The sequence below is a fragment of the Erpetoichthys calabaricus genome, chromosome 1, assembly GCF_900747795.2.
Source record: "Erpetoichthys calabaricus chromosome 1, fErpCal1.3, whole genome shotgun sequence".
NCBI lineage: Eukaryota > Metazoa > Chordata > Cladistia > Polypteriformes > Polypteridae > Erpetoichthys > Erpetoichthys calabaricus.
This window is the reverse complement of record NC_041394.2, coordinates 203,775,912-203,791,421: the sequence shown is the minus strand read 5'-3', so window position 1 is coordinate 203,791,421 and position 15,510 is coordinate 203,775,912. Positions and strand designations below refer to the sequence as shown.

The 15,510-nt window shown below is 34.4% G+C and overlaps 1 protein-coding gene across 3 annotated transcripts in view; it reads left to right on the top strand.

Annotated features, from left to right (window-relative positions):
• Positions 1 to 15,510, top strand: part of cntn1b (contactin 1b) — a 356,136-nt gene that overhangs the window by 256,693 nt on the left and 83,933 nt on the right. The window lies entirely within an intron of this gene.

The window sequence follows — 15,510 nt, the reverse complement described above, 5'->3', positions numbered from 1 at the left end:
CGCCTGTGGAACTCTTTACGTCATTACATAAAGGAGTCGTCTACAATTGAATTGTTCAAAACAAGATTAAAGACTCATTTCTATTCACTTGCTTTCCGTGACCTTCAGTAATACTGATGGTTTCCTCATTGTGATTATGTAATCTTACTTCTGTTTATTATGTATCTTATTTATGTTCATTTATTTTATTTCAATTTATGTTAATTGTATGTTTTTTTCTTCTTTAATTGTGAAGCACTTTGGCCACAGCATTCTGTGTTGTTTTAAATGTGCTATATAAATAAATTGACATTGACAAGCTAATTCAGCCTAATCTGACAGGCTTCATTTGCTGTCATCATGCTGTGTGTAATATGCCTCTCTCATTTCTTGATTTGTCCTCACTTTATCTAGTTCAGCATCTTTATTTGTTCTTGAAGCAGAAAAGGACTTTGACACCATTTGCTGGAATTTTCTGTAACAGTGTTATGAGATCAACCGAATTTAGTGAAGTCTTCATTAATATGATTTAAATATTGTATTCTGTCACATGACTTCTGGAATAAATTATGTGCTCAGGGTCACACAGTCAGTGATGGAATGTGAACCTGTAGCCATAAAATGCCATTTCTTTTGTCTGATCGCTAGGCCATATTGACAAAGAATGCAACTTTATAGCCTCTGCTTAAAATTAACCAAATTAATTATAACTTATAAAGATCTTAATGAATTTTAAAGAACATTATGCAAATTCTTCAAATATTCACCCCAGATTTACCCTTTTTCTGTTTCTACCTCAATTCTGTGTGCCTCACTGAATTATATTGATTTAGGGTGACACTGAAAGTGCCTTTTTGTAATAATACATTATTCCTAGTTAATTTCCTGCCTGCAGTCACAAAATGTCAAACCTTATTCCTCAAGTAGTAACAGTCACCAACCTGGTATATGCACAGAATGATATAGCAGTTCTTTCTGACAGGCACAGTATAATCACTAATGAATAATGTTAACACAACAGGCTAATCTGGCATGCCACTGAGCTGAATAGTTGAACTGGAGATCACAGGAGAGCCAATGAAGATAAATGTTACAGAAAATACCAAAATCGCAGACTTGCCATCAGAAATTTCATTTGCTTATTAAAATGAATGCAGTACATACCTATTCAGCCAACAGTAAGTAATTAGGTATTCATGTTCAAAGTACCCTTTTGTTTTTGCAATGGTTTTATATATTTATTTGTATCTTTTTTCTACCATCTTCAAAAGTTAACTTCTGAGTCTGTTACACTGATTACCCTCAAACCCAGTAATTAATAGAGTCAGTGGTACACTATTAAAATCATGTAAATCATTTCTCTACAGTTTAAAAATGAGTGTTCTTTTCCCAGCAAGTTAGTTTAGAGTAAACAGTCAGTGCTTTTCTTGCTGTCATTTAAATAATAAATAATAAGCTTCAGTTTGTATATTTTTTGATTTTAATTACCATGCTTAAGATTCTGTGCCCTCAATTGGTTGCTCAATTTGGTCAGAACCAATTAAAAATTAGCCAGAATTAATTAGGTATCTGATAGTGGAGTGGCTAACGTGGCACTTTTGCATCTGTGAGCATTCCATTATGGAGTATCTTTCTAAATAGAATAGGTTATACTTCATCAAACGTTGGTAGATTGGCATTAAAACATTACAAAACATGTTTTGTTTGGGTCATGATTCTGACACCAGCCATGTATGCATGCTTTAAGTGACATTAACTAATCAGTTCATTAAGGAGAAAATTAGAGAAGTGAGAAAAATTCATGGAAAGTAGACAGAGAATTTGTCTTTGTTGAATACTACATTATGTGCTCAAACGTTATGTTTAATTTTGACAGAAGCAGGTTTTGTGAAATAGAGGGAAACACCTTGAATACAACACACAACACAACTGACTTTCAAGTCAAGTGGCTTTATTGTCTTACCATCCATACACAGTACTGCAGTATACAGTGGCATGAAATAATGTTCTCCGTGAGTGCAAGAAAGGTAACAAAATAAAGTGTTGTGTGTGTGCGGGTGTGCGTGCGTGTGTGTGAGTTGAAATGAAGAAAGTTTGCATTATGACACTAAATTTAATTATAATATATTCAATAAGGTGAAAGAAGTGTCCAAGCTAATTTATATTTTAGCAAGTGGCAGAGATTTAAGAGGCCTTTCTTTATAGGCTAAGTATGAGACTAGTTCAGATTATTAGCACGGGTTAGTAGAAGGAAGTTGTTTTATCTTTTCACCAAACTTACTAGTTTTAAACCAAGTAAAGTTCAATGCCATAATCCCTTTCACTAATCCCTTTTCACATTTTTTTATTTAATTGCTCAAGTGCCATGTCTCTCAAGGAGATCTGTCTCTTGATGAGACTCAAAGTTGGGATGTTGCACTGTGTGTGCGCATACTGCCATCTTCTATAGCTCAGTGGTGCATTGTGCTTCATCTAAAATTACAAAATGGTGATGCCATTACATTTAACCATACAAGGTGCCTGTATGTATAGAATAACAGACAAAAATGGTGATGCAAGCAATATATCAAAATAGAGGCAACAGATTAAAAATGAACTAACAATGCATTCTTGACAACTGAGATAGGCAGTCAGCTTTTGGAAACAGATTTGCATAAAATATTTGAGAATAGATTAGAAAAATGTACACTAGTTTTGTACAAAAACGTGTGTCCCTTTTTCCACCAAAACAGCTCTAACTTGTTGAGGCATGGGCTCCACAAGACCTGTAGGTGTTCTGTGGTATCTGGAACCAAGACATTAGCAACAGATCCTTTAGGTCCTGTAAGTTGACCTTGAAGGTGAGGCCTCCATGGATCAGGCTTGTTTCCAGCACATCCCACAGATCCCAATCAGATTGAGATCTGGGAAATTTAGAGGCCAAGTCCACACCTTGAACTCTTTGTCATGTTCCTCATACCAATCTTGTGGCCAGGCACATTATCCTGCTGAAAGAGTCCACTGACATTAGTGAAAAACTTTGCAATGATGAGGTATATGTGGTCTGCAACAATCTTTAAGTAGATGGTACATTTCAAAGTAACATCCACATGCATGCCAGAACCCATGGTTTCCCAGCAAAACATTACCCAGAGCATCACACTGCTTCCCCCAGCTTGCCTTCTTCCAACAGTGCATCCTGCTGCCATCTCTTCCTCTAGTAAATGATGCACATATACCTGACTGTCCACATGATCTAAAAGAAAATGTGATTATCATACCAAGCTGCTTTCTTTCATTGCTCCATGATCCAGTTCTGACTCTCACTTGCCCATTGTGGGTGCTTTCAGGGGTGGACAGGGATCCACAAGAGCACTCTGACCAGTCTGAAGCTACACTGCCCAATATCCGGAAAACTGTGATGCTCTATGTGTTCTGACACCTTTCTCTAATGGCCAGCATTTTTTCCAGCTACTTGTGCTACAGTAGCTCCAACTGTGGGATCAGACCGGACAGGCTAGCCTTTGCTCTGCACACGCATCTATGAGCTGTGGGTGCCTATTCCAGTTCACTAGTTGTTTTTCCTTAGACCACTTTAGTAGGTACTAACCACCACATACCAGGAACACTCCACCAGACCTAGATCATCTGCCCCAGTTTGTCTAGCCATCACAGACTGGCCCTTGTCAAAGTTGATCAGATCCTTACACTTGCCCATTTTTCCTGCTTCCAATACATCACTTTGAAGAACTGACAGATCACTTGCTGCCTAATATATTCCACTCCTTGACAGGTGTCTCTGTACCAACATAGTCAATGTTACTCACTTAGTGTGTCAGTGATTTTAATGGTGTGCCTGATTGATGTGTGTGTGTGTGTGTATATTTATTTTTATGAGATAAATGAGTGTGTGGCCAGTCCATGATAAATTGTGGACTATTGGTCTAGCGCCTAAATCTAAGTACAGAAATGTCATCTAATTGTCCACAATACCTGTAACATTTTCACTCAAGGGCATCATTCTCTCCATACCAATTCTAAGGCATTAGTTGTGTGTACTAATAAAATACTTCGAATTTTTTATTCCAACATATACTGTGTACAACAGACACCATAACCTAAAAAAGTACATTATAAGTATAAAAAAAGGTTGGAAACAAAAAGGATTGATTAAGTACTAATCCCTTTGGGACCCATTTGCTGTCACACAGACAGAAGAAGCTGATGTTTTGACCACTAAGGTCTCAATCTTGGGCCCCAGTAGGCAAGTGCGCCTTCTTTATAGCTGTTAATGGAATTTATTAACATGATTTCTTTCTGCTCTTATTTTGCTACATTAATGAAGGCAGATCAGCAAAATGTTTAATAGACTCGAATGTGATTAGCACTCCTATCATTTTTTTATTTCATCAAATTTTAACAATTTAAAATTTCTGTCTGCTGCCTCAATTGCTATATATGTCATTTTGTATTGGATTCTTCACAGCAGTGGTAATGTTCATGATATGCCATCTTTTGAAAAGAGAAATGCAATGCATTTTATTACTACTTGCATTACAATATGCACTGCAAAGGATAATGCATCATAAACATGAACGGGCAGAGATCAGCTCATACTTTGTATATATACAGTGCATTTATGTGTGTGTGGATAAATTTTACTATTATTATGCATCTGATCCTTTTTAAAATGACATTTTAGCTTTTTTTTATGTTCATCTACATCCTTATACTTAACTCATTTTTTGATTTGATTTTAATGTAAACAAAAAAAAAGATTCAGTAGGCCTTATTACTTATTATTTCATTGCTCAAATGTGACACTTTTTTTAATGAAAAAAGCTCAATTAGCCACCCATTTTTTCCAAAACTCTGTTGTTTTATTGCTTGCTAGTGAAGTCCAGTTCAGTCCTTTTACCTCGTATTTCAGATGAGGTTCTGATTTATGCTAGACATCAGCGAGATCACACTTTACTTCTTAATGAGACAGCTATTACAAGGCATTCCTGAATTATGTATTTGACCTTTAGTTTCAACCTTTATTTAAATGTCATTTGTCTGTTTTTGTCTCTAATTGTGATAGTATGGAAGCTCACCATTTACTATTTTTGTCTGTATATGGTAAATTTTATTTTTAAATAGTAAAAACATGTAAACTTTAATGTGCTAATAAATATTGCAGCTCCATCTTTAGTGTGATGCTTTATTTGTCATTAAACTTTAGATTTACAGTCCGATTCTTATAATTTTTTTGCATATTTCGGAATATTTATGTATATTATTTTCAGACTGGATTTCTTAAAACTTTGGGTAAATGTAATGTCACATTTGTGAACCCTGGGGAATTTGTGTGGTATATTTTGACTTGGAAAAATGTCAAGTAAACCCTCTGAGGGAATGGTCTGAGACTTGTACTCCTCAAAAAGATTAAGAAAGAAGTCTTTGAGGCAAGGTTAAGGTTTCATTGCAGACGTTTATATTCACAGCAAGTAAAGGACATCTTTTTTCTTCCTAAATATCAGAACAATTACTCCCTTTCAGTAAGCTTTCTGTATGGACAGAATGTTCCCTTTATAATTAGCTGCAGCATAGACAAGTGAGCAGTACTTCATTAGTCAATAGTAGACAAGATCTTTTTAGTTATCATAAGTCGATTTTTTTCTTTCTTTTAAATGTTTGTAATATTTTAGGTGAAACATCCCAAAGATTTCATGGAAAAAATAAACATACATGCTTTATATATAATATTTTATATTAAATGGATTGTATTTTTAGGTCTGCTTTTTATATTTCAACACAACCAAATATGCACATTACAAATTACACTTAAATGTGTATTTAAAATAATAGCTTTCTTTATTTTATAATTTGAATTAGCAATGTTTAGTATGAATATGCCAAGAATGTTATAACATCTTTTAAAAACATTTTCATTCTGTTCACAAAATTACTGTTTTTAGTTGTGGATGAGAAGTCTGAAGTGAAAGGCTAAAACAAAACTTGACTTAATCCCACAAAACACTTTGTAAGAATCAACCAAAGTTCGTGGTCAGTAGACTTTTTTTTGCTTTGCTTTGTTTTTGTGTATGTTCCTCATTTGCTGTCCCACCCCAACCCCACTCACCTTCCTACAAGGAACAATTTATTTCCAAGACACAAGTTAGTTAATGATGAATTTGAAAATCTTGTGAACTTAATATTTCAGAATGAAACTAACCAGTGTAAGAGTAGTGAGCCCAAGAGTACTATCTACTGGTCTGGGAGACTAATAGTCCTTTAGCTTTAATTTCACTCTCTCCCTCTGTTATATTATCATTGGAGTGTTACATCTGAGGAACCTCCCATTGTTTACTTCTTGGGCTTCACAAAGATTTTACTGGTGCAGGCAGTGCTATAGAATTATGCACTCTGAGATTTTGAAAGTAAGTAAAACAGAAATTTCAATGTGTAGTAGTCATATGCATTAATCATGGCACTAATTAGACATGCTATAATTATTAGCACATCCTCCTTACATTTGACAGTAATGACTGTTGGTTTTAAAAACCTTCGAGACAATAACAGCTAACAGGAGCCCATTGAAGAACACAATGACATACAGTATCATAGAGTGTCTGACAATCAGTTGTGGCCTGTTTTGGGGTGGAGAGGGCATTACCCTAGGCACAGGTAGCAGCTGGATATGTCCTGTTCATACATAGCTAACATTAGCAGACTGAACTTGAATGACATATTTTATACTTTTATGAAGGTGCTTTGAAACTAATCAAATATACCTTCTTGTTTACTACCTAACTAGGCAGACTGCTATTTTTCCATCTATTGGAAATTTCTTCCCCTCAGCAAAATTTGAAATGCTGTCAAATTCTATTTTTCCTTCTGCTTTCAGATGAAAAAATCTGTCTCTCCTCTATTAATTTCATGCCTTATTAATGCTTAAGCTGCAGTTAGACTTCAGCTTCTTATTTTTCGGTGTAGAAATTCCTTTGTGACAGGATGTAGTTAGCATGTTTTTATTTCTGTAGTTAGCTAGGCAGCTAAACTTTAGTATCTCTTTTCTTACTGTTCTAGTATATGAAACATAAATGTGAATGTTTAAGTATTTTTCCCTTATAGCTATTTCCCATTATGGGTTTTTGGAGGCACTGAAACATATTTTTACATTTATTTTCATTTTCAAAATTTTTTCAGTTATTACAAAATTATTTTATGTCATTTCCATCACCATTTTTTTTCCCCTGGAACACTGCTATTTTGAGTTGCCTTTGTTATGACCAGGGCTGTGGAGTCGGTAGATAAATCCTTTGACTTCAACTCCTTAGTTTCCAGTACTTCTGACTCCGACTCCCTGACTCCGACTCCTCTGTATTTAATATGCTAATGTATTTTCCTTGTTGATTGAAGGAAGGCAATATGCATGTCATTTAACCACAGAACTACTGGCTAGAAAGCTGACTCTCTACCATATTGGACAGTTTAAACAAAACAACAACAACAACATTTATTTATATAGCACATTTTCATACAAAAAGTAGCTCAAAGTGCTTTACATAATGAAGAAAAGAAAAATAAAAGACAAAATACAAAATTAAAATAAGATAACATTAGTTAACAGAACACATAAGGCCATAGCACACACCTCTACCTACATCATTACATTTGTTTACACTCAAATTAACTTGTTAAACACATTATCTCAGAAATAAAATTAAAACGCTTTTTGTAATGTACCATAATCCAGATTACAATATGTGAATGTCAGGCTGTATATAATAGCTCAGCTGAACTTCACACTAGTAGTAACACAACTATGCACTGTGTTTATTCTTACATCAGAGAAGTACTTAATTATGACTATTGTTTGTGAAATGGGACATTTGAACTTGCTGTATTTTTTTTTTTCATTACAATTTAAATTTATTAGGAGTCGGAGTCAACTCCAACCCCAACTCCAGGTACCCAAAATTGTCTCCGTCTCTGACTCCTTGACTCAGACTCCACAGCCCTGGTTATGACACGACAGTAGTTGCTATGGAGCGTGGTCCAGGAAGTCATCAGCGCATCAAATTTGCAGATATTCTAAAAAAACAGCCCTTGTGCATGTGTTAATTATTGCTGTATGGATCTTGACTTTTGCTTCTTTTTTCCTTAATAACATTTTTGAGTATTGATTTTGTTTAGACAAATGATAGGACAGATTTTAGGTTTTGATTCTTTGGTCTGTAAATGTTTCCTCTAGTTGTCATCCCCTTCAACTCTGGACCTTGTGCGAGTGTTAGCAAAGATGAAAGTGATGTACTGGGTTACCAATAATGTTTGTCTTTTCACTGAATATAGGCAGGTGTTCAACTTTTATGGGGTGCAAGCATTTTATATTTCTTACAGTTCCTACTTGTTGTCACCCAAGCTTTTTCTCAATTCGTTGTAACCGAGAGCCACAAAGGGGACTAAAGGCAGAGCTGGGATACACCAACTGACTACACAATTAAAAGGGAGATGCTGTCCTGGTGTTGGGTATTGCATAAACCTGAGTAGCTTTTCAATTATTTTAGTCTTTAGGGCAACTCTACACTTAACAACCTTTTAAATACCTTTATGTAACCTCAGTTTTCACTGATTCAAAAAAAAGTAATTGTGTCTGTCTACTTTTAATGGTCAGACACCTCAGAATCAAGGTATTGCACAAGCCATTCAGGCTAGTGTTTAGGACAACATATATAAAACATACTGTGTATTATTTGGAGTTGTTTCCGAGTCTCATTGTGGCGTCTAGACGATGGTGTGCACATTGTCAGTGTTTTCTTTCACGAAACGGGTGACATAATGTGTTGGCTGGTGTGTTTTTGCTGCCTAATGTGAAAAATGCAACATTAAAACTAATTCTAAATAAAAGTGGCCTACTAGACTGTCTTGAATATTACATTTTACCATGTAGCAAGCATAGGATTTTATCATCCATGAAAATCAACAAAGTATTATTAGTTACCTGATCCAGTATCATATTAATCTTTTGTGGGAATATAAATTATATGAGAACACTTGTAATAACTTCTTCTTTGGTGACCTTTAGCTGAATATAGGTTCAGCTTCAACATCTACTGTGTGCCTTGACTATTTTAAAATCATGTGTCTGGGTCTGAATGGTTTAATAAAGAACCTACAGTTAACAATTCTCTGAATGCCACTTGTGATTCAGATGACCAATTAATCTTTTCATGTGATTTATTTGTCTGGGAAGTGATAGACGCCATTGTTGTGTTGAAGTGCCTTATGAAACTTTTGTAATAGTCAGCAAAGCCAAAACATTTGCCTCAGGTTTACAGATGGTTCTGGCCAGTTTAGTGCCATTTCAGTCTTGCCAAAGTTCTATTATTAAGTCCTCCTGAAAAATTGCATCTCACAAAAAAGATAACAGAATTAAAGTGAAATCTATGTTGTAAGCTTGACATTAAGGCTTTATTTCATGGCAGCAACACGTTTTGAGTATAGTCTTTTTTTATTCCCCAAAGAATTTAAATGTCAAAGATTCAAACCACTGCACTGCACTCCATAAAAAGTCTCAAAATATGTAATTTGATTGAAAGCTACAATTGAATTGCCAAGTCCATAGGGCATTATTAAATGCAAATTTCCATGTAAAATTCTGAAAGTCTACTTTAGTAGAGATCATGGGGTCCCTTTTCTTTGCCAATAGTGCAGGGATGATGGGAGTTATAGTTGCTATTACTTGTTTAGCCCTCTGTAGTCTATGCTTGAGTATAAAGAATTGTCATTTCTGTTAAAAGGTAAATATAAGGCCCTTGGGAAAAAGCCTATATTTCTTTATTTATCCACACTAAAAAATAAAATAGAACTTTAAGAACTTTACTTTTTTATCAAAAAATGTTTTGTTTTTTCTTTTTTAATATATCCATCCATCCATTTTCCAACCCGCTGAATCCAAACACAGGGTCACAGGGGTCTGCTGGAGCCAATCCCAGCCAACACAGGGCACAAGGCAGGAACCAATCCCGGGCAGGGTGCCAACCCACCGCAGGACTTTTTAATATATGAAAAGGAAATTCTGCTATCAGCATTTTGTATGTTTATTCACTATACACCAGCTAAATTATTCAAATTGTTATGCACTATATGTACATTTTAAAGTCTATTCATAGGCTTGCATTCCATTCAGGGTTGGGCCCTAAATTGCAAATATGCTGTGAGGAAACTGAACTGGATTAAAAAATGCAGTGGATGATTATAAGTTTTAAAATGATTTGGTAAATATATAGGTAAACAAGTAAAATATTTACATAAATAAGGGTGGCCAAAGGGCAACATTGTTTTCCATATTTAATATGGGAAGTGTCATCCTTCACATCTATAATTCGTTGATATCCAGTGCAATTTTCTATGCCGTGGTGTGCTGGGCTGGGTAATGTCACTTTAAGAGAAGCCCATTGAATCAACAAGCTTACTAAAAGGACAATCTCAGTTATAGGATACACTTTGGACCCACTGGAAGTTATAGTGAAGAAGAGAATGAAAACAAAACTGAGTGCCATTATGAGCGATGCTACACATTCTCTCTCTGACACACTAACTAGTGTGTCGATGAATCATTCAGTGGAAGTGTGTCAAGAAATGTTACTGGGGCTCCTTTATACCAAACAGCAATGCGTCTGCATAATGCCTCAGTGTAACAGCCAACGTCAGAAGTTCTGTTTCTTTTCAGCTTTCTTGTTTTATAGTCATTCTGGTGAATGTTCAGACCAAAGTGTGTGTGTATGTATGTATTTATTTATTTACTTACCAACTTACTTATCTACATATTCAAGTATTTATTTACACAAAGAACTTCTGTATAAAGCCAAATTTCACCCTGGAGACAAATAAAGTTATATCTATGCAAGTGAAATTCCACTGGGAATTTTGCAAGCTTGCAGTATATAGTGAAAAGACAGGTTGTAATGTCAAGTTGTGACTTCAAATTATTATATGCGTATGAAAAGGTCTGTGTTATTTTATATGTTTTGGTCACCTGCCTTTTTTGATAGATTAGTGGCAAAATATTTTATAAAATACTATAATTGCCTATGGCATATTAAGCATGCTATACTTTAATATTGGGATTATGCAAAGCATTCTGTTTCTTTCTGTAAGTTTCATTGTTTTTGGACTGGGTATACTGTTTATAAAGGAATATAGTATTTTCGCATATCCAATGAGACTGGATGAACCCATTCTATACACGTTCTGTGCAGTTTTCTTGTTATACTCTAGTCTGCATGTGTTTTTTTGTTTTTATTTTTTAACTAGCTACTCCACTGTTTTTCCCTCAGTCCCAAAGATGTGTGTCTTAGGTCAAAGGAGACCTTAACTGGGCTTGTTTGAGTGAGTGTGGGTGAGCATGCATATGCCCTGTCATGCATTTGTGACTCATTGAGAGCATCTTCTTGCCTTGTGCCCAGCGCCTCCATTATAGGCCCCAGTGCACCGTGACCCTAAAGTGAATTAAGTAGGTTTACATTTGGATGGATGGATTGCTTTATGATATGTTCTGAAATCATAAACAACTATCAAGGAGATTTAAAAGCAGGAGTTTTTGCTTAATTGTTAATCATTCAGTTATATTAAAAGTATATGCGATGCACAGTAATTGAAATACAGATAGGACATACTATTCCTCCAGATAAAATAAATGCATGTTGTGAAACATTTTCGAATGCTGAAAGGAAAACTGTTGGTGTATGTTTTTTCTATGAAGATTTTACAAAGGTGTTGACTGTCAAGTGAAACACGGAAACTCTTGTCTAAATTAAATAAAAACAAGGAATCTGTAGGCAGAGGCAACTAAGTGATGAGTTTTTTAACTGAAATGCTGAGGTCACTGACCCCATAAATCAGTGTGGTTTATTCACAGAAGGCCAGTGCTAATCAGATTAAACAACGTCTGGTTGTAATACAGCTGTTTGCCTGGCTTTTTAAAATGTTTGTTTCAGCAGCCCCATGTCTTAAATAAAGCAAACAAGTATTTATTTACCTTTAAATATGAATTTTAATATTTTGTTATTCAATCTATGCCTCTAATGAAATGTCTTTATTTGTAAACAAAAGGTTGATTTGGTTAAAAGTAGTTAGTACATTATATCTACATATGTTTTATCTGATGCTATAAATTCAGTATTATACATTAAGTATAAGCCAAAAATGTACACCTAAATGTTGATGAAAGAGACCCTTGTATTAATTTATTTAAAGTCCACCTATGGTCAGCAATTAAATAGGCTACCTGAAAAGAGAAAGGCTGATCAATAAATGTTATGCTGGCTATATCAGAGTAAAAATGTGTATTTGACTTTTCAAGATGATTTTGAATTGCTTTTATTAATGGACAGGGCTATTTATGTATGAAACTATCATGTAACATTGTTGTTTTATTTCTTATTGGTTCAATTTTTAAGATCACAAATTGTAAATGGTCCTATTTGATACCAGGTGGTGGTAGACTCCAAAAGATGAACATTTCTTCTTAACTATGGCTGTTTTGATTTGTATTGGAAGCAAATGAACTATGGCTATTTATTCTTGCCTTATTCACAAATTGATATTGTATATATGCTTTCTGAAGTCATATTTTTAAATCAAAATTGAGTCCTCTAAATTGCAGTGGTGAAAGTCATCAGGCTAGAGAAACATATAACTGTCAGTCACCTCACCACACATTAAGGTGCCATAAAGAGCTCCTGCAGTGTGGTGTTAATGTAAACATTTTTAGCAGTTCCTAGTAATTCATGCGGCAAAAGTACTGGATTTCAAATTAATGAATCCGTCACCTTACCTTGATTATTATTTCACAGTGGTGACCTCATTGCGCATTATCAGACAAAATGTATTTACCTGCTATGAAAAACAGTTGCTGTTTTACAATTCATAATACTTTATCAACCTAACTAGTAAATCACATGAGACATAATGAAGTCCAGAGACATGCAAAGGGCCATGTAATCAACTTTACTTTGTCTCACCATCCTCACATTCCTATGCTCAAAAGGTACAAAAGGAAGACAAGCATAGAAAAAAAACTTAATAAATACCACTATACAGAAATTAATATTAGAGCATTATCCATGAAATACATGAAACACAAAGTTCTGAGTTAGAATAGAAACAATAAATAGAAATATTAAACCAAATACCAGACATCTTTGCCTGTATGCTGGCCTGTAATGCATCTGTATGGCACATAGCAGGTATTAAGCCCCCATATATTACTTGTATAGAGTTGATGAACACTTAAGTTAATAGACTTACAAGCATGAACCTTGTAAAATTATAAACTGTTTTAGCAATAAACAATGTCATGCATTCCTGTCCTGTATATTAACTTTTTTTTGTACAGTATAATAGCATTAGAGACATTCTTAGGATTTTTTTTTTCATTATCCAGGGTTTAGAAAATGAACTTTTTTACAAAAGCTAACCCATACAGGTGACTGAAGAGCCTATCCTGTAGTTTGGCCTGAAGCAAGTGACCACATTTAAGGTGCAATTGGAGCTGTGAGCAGACTGCCAAGTAAAAGTCTCAGCCTTTAAGCAAACAATTAGTTCTGCTCTCTTGGCCATGTGTTGTGCTTTCACACTTAGCCTGTATGACAATTTGCCTGATTGCTTATGGTTTTTAAGTTTTTGTAAATTGAGCAGAAAGAAAAACCAATATTACTTTTCAAAAGTATGTCTTAAGATAGAAGATATTAGAAATGAAAACATTTCCCAATGTATAAAGTGTTGAGTCTTTAAAGTAAGGCTTATTTATGTAGCATGTTAAACATTCATTAAAAATATTTTTGCACTTTAGCATCTGTACTTATTTCTGTGAACACATACAGGCTCTTGAAAAATGTTTTTGAATTTGTGGTCCAGTGGTCTATGGGGTTCTTTGAGAGTCCAGGAGTTTGCTAGAGTGTTTTTAAATTGAAATTATGGAGGAAGGGTCTGTTTTCATTTTGTCTGGTACAGTGAACATTCCATAAATATACTTATTTAAAGGAGAAAGTTACATTTAATATACCATGTCTAAGTCATGAACTTAGACTACGAAAAGCAGAGACTAGCCTTCTCTTGCTAAATGGATCATTAGGTCTTTCTGTTTATCTTCTCATGATTGCAGAGTGCAGTCTGTCATATATTATAGCATAGATTAACTTAAAAGAATTGGAATTCCATTCACTGGGTTTTACCAACTGTTTTAAGTAATAACACTAAAGTGTGGTGGGCAAGTAAATATTACTTCACTTTCATTACAAGCATGTGAGTATTTCTTTCCAGTGAATACGTTTAATTTCGATTTCACAGGAATGTTGCCATGGATGTTATCTCTTTTCATAGACATTCCAAGTACAGAAGATAAACCGGTGACACTAAACTATCTCTTAGGGTTGTCTGTGACCTCCTGTGTTTAGGCATGCTGTCAAAAGTGTCCTTATTTGTTGTGCCCTATAATTACTGTAATAACCTTAAATCAGCTTTAAACCGTGACAGCAGTCATAGCGTGCACTGGAAGGAATAAGAGACAGAAATGAACTGACGGATCTGATTTTAACCCAAAAGGCTAATGCAATCAATGCACTTTTTATTTGTAAATGAGCTAAAGCATTAATGTAGAGCTTAATTGTAAATGTTAACCTCCTTTCAGTGAATCCTAGAATGTAAAAAGATCATACTGAGTACATACACATGAATGCTTTTTTTAAATACAAAAGATGTAAAAGCTTTTTTATGGCACAACCTTTTTCATTTATCTTTATTATTCAGCAGCAGTACCAGCTGGCATTCCATCATTCAAATGAGCAACTTCAGTTCCACCTGTTGCAAAATTGTAAGAAGGGCAAGCCTGCCGCAGTCACATATTCTAGTGTGGCATAAGCAAACAGTCCTTTTAAGGATAGAACGCTACCTGAAAGAGCAATAAAATGAGCAAAAATCCATTTGGTCCATGCTGGCAATATTACACAATAATATCTCTTTAATGATTCTGAAATTGTATTTCTTTGTTTATTGATGTATGTTTTATTAAACTTTCTATAGACTTAATATTGTTATTTTAAGTTCACTCTCATGGCAGTCAAATTACTTGTGCACTAAACCAGTCGTCTAAACTTTCTTTTCGTCTGTTCTTTTCTTTTGACTCCTTAAGGTTACAGATTTTGTTCATGATTGTTCTCTTTTATTTTCTGAATTGTCCGTACTTCTATTTATCATACAGCAATCATGCAATACTGTAGCATTAATTGAAATTGATAAGAAAAATGAATGAGTTCAAAACCAAGATGGAATAATTTGATATTTTCTTGCATATTATTAAAAAAGTGAAAAAGTATTTTAATAATATATATATATATTGCTTGAGCAAATGGCTTCTTTGTCTTAATTTTTATAATTTTGTGTATTTAACAACTGCATTTCACTTTAAAACAAAGAGATTTTCCTTTTTAACTGAAGGTTATTTCTTTCATTTTTAAAAATCTCTGTGAGAAGGAGGAAGATAAACAAGCATCATCATGGAAAATT